Source organism: Morus notabilis, unplaced genomic scaffold (genome assembly GCF_000414095.1).
Source record: "Morus notabilis unplaced genomic scaffold, ASM41409v2 Scaffold714, whole genome shotgun sequence".
Lineage (NCBI taxonomy): Eukaryota > Viridiplantae > Streptophyta > Magnoliopsida > Rosales > Moraceae > Morus > Morus notabilis.
Genome location: NW_010357895.1, coordinates 6,629 through 11,923, shown reverse-complemented (window position 1 = coordinate 11,923; position 5,295 = coordinate 6,629). Strand labels below are relative to the sequence as shown.

General features: G+C 32.9%; 1 long non-coding RNA gene across 2 annotated transcripts; it reads right to left on the bottom strand.

Annotated features, from left to right (window-relative positions):
- Window positions 1-1,567: 1,567 nt before the first annotated feature.
- Window positions 1,568-4,971, bottom strand: LOC112095369. 2 transcript variants are annotated; one of them, XR_002903796.1, is made up of 4 exons: window positions 4,894-4,971; window positions 4,674-4,760; window positions 4,139-4,185; window positions 1,568-2,038 (listed from the first exon to the last, which is right to left on the bottom strand). It is a non-coding gene; the product is annotated as an uncharacterized LOC112095369 (long non-coding RNA). The 2 variants fall into 2 exon arrangements; XR_002903795.1 differs by having other exon boundaries at window positions 4,674-4,971.
- Window positions 4,972-5,295: the final 324 nt, after the last annotated feature.

Below are 5,295 nucleotides of genomic sequence, written 5' to 3'. Positions count from 1 at the left end.
AGGGAAAGAATCCAAAAGTTTCTAGTAAAGCAACCCGAACTTCAAAACTGGCTTCTTGTATTATAAGAGCAAGGTGTTAACAATTACAGCATCCACATTCGTGTGAATAACTTTTGATGCGGAGGCGTCTACATAAGCTTTCTGCCTTTTTTTTGTCGATTCTGCACCCATAAACCATTAAGTTAGGAAGAAAATCATTATCAATATAAAAGATTTAATGATTGAGTATAAAGAGATTTAATGATTCAATGAAGAATCAAAGACCAAAAAAATTTTATCACTACAAAAGAAGTTCCAAACCACCCCCGTGCAACAAAGAAAACAATGATGCTAAATCAGAAGCGTCCTTGCCAATAAAATTTCGCAAGAAACAAGTGGGGGTAAGAATGATGGAGAGGATATCAATTACTTGATTACTCATAGAAGTTGTTTTAAATTTGTAGTGGCAGATGGTCAGTGAGACCGACTTTATGTGGGCTCTTCCTCCAAACTGCCTACCTTATTGGTCATGATTCAGAAAGTTCAAGTCTTTTCACAATTCGAATCACAACTCAGACTTTTTTACTAGTATTTTCTCTCATAAAAATTCAAATTTAACATTTTTACTACAATGTTTTCTCACATAAGATACACTTTACAACTTGAGTTGTGAAAAGAACATAAAGTGCTGTGGTGGCGGGTGGTGTTAGATCTGTTTTATGTACTTTGGGTGGGTACAGAAGGATGTTTGAAGACGGACATCAAGATAGTAAGAAAGGAAAAGTGCTGTGGAGGTGGGTGGTGTAGTATAACTGAAGAATTATTTATAGGGCACTCCTATTTTCTTTTTATGTTGTATTAGAAACTGGTAGTATAGTCTTTTGGGATTTCCTTTTCTTGCTGTCCCGTTCAATAAATAAGAAATAAATATTAAAAAAAACAAAAGAATTTACTTCATGGTCTTTGCATATTCATGATTTTGGTTTTATATAGATCTATTTTTTTCCATTCATTTTTCTAGTCACTACTAGAAAAAGTGTGATTTTTGACGCATTAATTGCGTTGGTAAGTATTGGAAGGCGTCGGTAAATTAATTTTCTAACGCCACTACAACGTCGCTAAAGGCGTTGCTAACTTAGCGTAGCTAAGTGCACTTAGTGACGTAGTCAACGCGTCGCTAAGTTGATTAGAAGTTGCTGACGCCAAAATAGCGTCGTCAAGTTACTTAAAATGCAGTTCTCCCGTATTTTTAAGGAAATTTACTGACGCCATTATCGTCAGTAAGTTTCAAAAGATAAAATTCCTCACACCATCAAAGCATCAGCAAAATATCCTCAAAATTAAAATTACCTACACCTACTGCGTCGACAACTTCTTCATTTTTTAAGAAACCGTGCTTTTAATTATTTTTTAGCATAAATTTATATTGCATTATTATTTTGAATTTATTTATTAAATTATATTATTATTTTAAATATAAAATTAATAAATTACAAAAATAATGATAACATAAATTTAAGAGCTCATATTAACTAATGATAAAAAAAAAACATACATAATAGTTTCAAGCATATTATCAATATCCAAAAGTAGAAGTTTATAATATAAATTTATACGTGAACTTAAAGGTTTAAACTGTAAGTCTAATAACATGGATCTCTCGAGATCACGGGACAATAAGCATTGTCGTCGTCATTTGTGGTGGCAAAGGTAGAGAAAAGGTGGTTCTTGGATCAAATTGAGCAAAGTAGCCAGGAAATTGCATGTTCAGTTGAGAGGTTAATTGTTGAATAAATTATGTACATGCATCAAGTTTGTTCTCATATGATGCAAGTTTGTTCTTCAACTCCACAACTACTTCGTCATTCTCACTTTGTGCACCACAAGAACTAGAAGATCCTTTCAGAATTTTTCCCCTCCCTCGGATATATCCCGAATGAGGCTTCCGAACCCTTTGAACAATGTCTTCTTCTGTGAGAGGAACATAATGAGTATCGCCGTTTGATATTGCATCTGAAGATTGATGGGTCTGCAAATCTCTAAGAGCCAACATTTTATTCTCTAAAAAAAAAAAAAAAAAAAAAAAAAAAAAAAAAAAAAAAAAATAGAAAAAAAGCCAAGTTCCTTTTAATCCTAACAAGAAAACAAAAAACCAGGTTCCATTCAATATCAGTTAAACTTGAGCTGCACTAGATCAACAAGATAAGTTATCAGCTCTGTACGTCTAACAAGTACATTCATCTTTATGTATTCATGTTGTATATATTGTTATATTTTAAATAAGCTAATGATAATCATACGCATGTTGTAGCCTGCCACAACAAAGAACTTCTCACCACCATTTCCAATTTCTTATTCGGAAAAAAAGAATGTGGGAAAGACTTACGGCGATACTCAATTGATCGTAGACAGGTTTAATCCTAACAAGAAAACAAAAGCCAGGTCCATTTTAAGAGCCAACATTTTAGACAGGTTTTTAAGACTAGACAATAATTATAAAAATACATATTGATTGTAGTGTTTAATCCTAACAAGAAAACAAATATTAAATCCATCTGATTCCATTTTCTTTTATTTTTGGGAACAAAAATAAAATAAAATAAAAAGTATACTGCCACTCTAAGCAATTAAAGTAAGGAAACTGCATTAAAAAGTGCATGTGTATTAATTAAAAATGACCACTCACGTAATTTGTTTACTTAAAATTGAATTTGTTTTGGTTGTTATCTGTTAAAAAATTATTTAATTATCAAAATTTCCTAATTCTGTGAGGAAGTTTCTTATTTTTTTCCAATTTTTTTTTACTTTAAAAAAACAATTTCCTGATGCCCTTGCGCATTAGGAACTTTTTGAAAATTACATATCTAAAATTCTAAAAAACTTTCTGACACTAGCTGGCGTCACAAATTTAATTTCTTAAAACTTTTCGATACCTACATAGCGTCGGAAAATTAACTCCTAATTCTAAAAATCTTCCCGATGTTATAAGATGTAATTCTTTAAAACTTTTTGACGCCTACATAGCGTTAGAAAGTTATATTCTAAATCTCAAAAAACTTACCCACGCTATGTGGCGTAGCAAAATTAATTTCCAAAACCTCCCGACGCCTACATAGCGTCGAAAAATTAACTCCCAATTCTCAAAAAAAGTTCCCACGCTATATGGCACTAAAAACTTAATTCTTAAAAACTTCTTGACGTTTATAGGCATCGGGAAGTTTCTAGTCAATGAAATCCGCCCGGTGAAGGACCAAATAAACTTACCGATGCTAACTTTTTAAAATAGCATCGATAAGTGTGAATATTTCTGATGACATAAAAGCGTTAAAAATTATTAGCGTCAATAAATACATCTTTTCTTGTAGTGAGTCTTCAGTATCGGACCCTTGGTTCACATTTAAATTACTTAAACTATAGTTTTTTAAATTAAAAAAGGGCCATCGAATAAGTTAAGGGCTCACATATTTTATATAATCAAACTCAAATCATTGATTCTGTTACAGTGTTTTCCTCTCACAAAAAATTTGAATTTCAAACCTCAAAATTAAGAATCATGATTTGAGTATACCTTCTAAACAGGCCTTAAGACTTTAAAGCGTGTCAATCTATGCATATTGTGTTCATACCAGTTACAAGTAACAGCCAGTCAAAGTAAGGCTAATTACTTGTGCTTGCCAAGTAGTAACTAGACGACACGTTATGTTAACATAATAACTGGCATATAAAATTGCGAACATCCTATCACAACCATTTGAAAAATCAGAACAACTTTCTATCGGCAATTAGATTTAAGGAAAAAAAAAGTTATTGAAACAATCCACAAGTTTCCCCAAGCTAATATATTAAATGTAAAACAGTATAAGGAACATTAGGGAAATTTAACAGTATAAGGAACATTAGGGAAACAAAAGTTGACGGGGCAGGCTTTCAAAAGCTCATCAATATCCCTACCCACGCTTCACACAAGGGAAACCACCCTTGTCTATGGTACAGATCCATTGAACGGCAATATAAACCATGTCAAGGCCATGAAATAGAACATCAAATTTGAGATGTTACTTTAGGGTATTTCGAGCAGCGGCACAGTAAAAAAAGAGTAACAGCACATATTAAATAGTTGAATAAGAAGACACAACAAAGTTATATATTAGCAACTCACCGGTGCTGCAAATCGATGCCATTTGAATGCTCTGCCAACATAACCCTCTAGAAAAGAAAATAAAATAAAAGCAAAAAAAAAAAAAAAAACACAACAACAACAACAACACAGCCATGAGGACGTAATGAACAAGCAGAAATCCTTGGAACTGGAATGGATGCCAACTCATAAAGTCCATTAGGTTCACAAAATTATAGCAAAGTAATGTTTTTCGCATTCCACATAATGGTGTTTTCCAACTGCCATGAGAAAATTGGAGTTTTCTAGTTTCATCTTCTGTTTAGAAATATTGAAATATCTAAGGTATGGACGTTAGTTGTAGCCAGAAAGCTGCGACAAAGATAGGTAGTTTCTAAGATTTTGGTTTTATTAGCTCTCAAACTAATACAAATAAAATTGAAAGTTAGTTGAAAACAGATTCTTTTTCTAACTCAGCTATAGCTTCCAACACTGCAGTGTGGTATCACAATCATATAACGTGGATCAAGGACCACAAGTATATACCAATCCAGGATCATTCATATTTTCATCTTACCCTTTCCAGTTGGGAATCATCACTTAGAGTATCCCAGCTCTCGCTGTCCAAGCATGCTAGTTCAACAGCTCCATTGTCGCATGCAATCTGTCCAATTGATCCAAAACATAAAATTATCTTTTCTCGCAAAGCATGAACTCATCAATTAAGTGGTAACAAGAATCGCTGCAAGCATAGGTAAAATGATTTCTTCCAAACAAAAGAGTCATTTTACTATTACATAAAATCGGGAAACAAAACATATGATCCACAATCTTTATTCCAAAGTCGACTTTCCATCTGTATGTTTGAATCTCAAGTTTCACATTATTAATAACTTCTGATGCGGAGGCGTCTACATAAGCTTTCTGCCTTTTTTTTGTCGATTCTGCACCCATAAACCATTAAGTTAGGAAGAAAATCCTTATCAATATAAAAGAATTAAAGACCAACAAATTTTTATCACTACAAAAGAAGTTCCAAACCGCCCCCATGCAACAAAGAAAACAATGATGCTAAATCAGAAGTGTCCTTGCCAATAAAATTTCGCAAGAAACAAGAGGAGGTAAGAATGATGGAGAGGATATCAATTACTTGATTACTCATAGAAGTTGTTTTAAATTTGTAGTGGCAGATGGTCAGT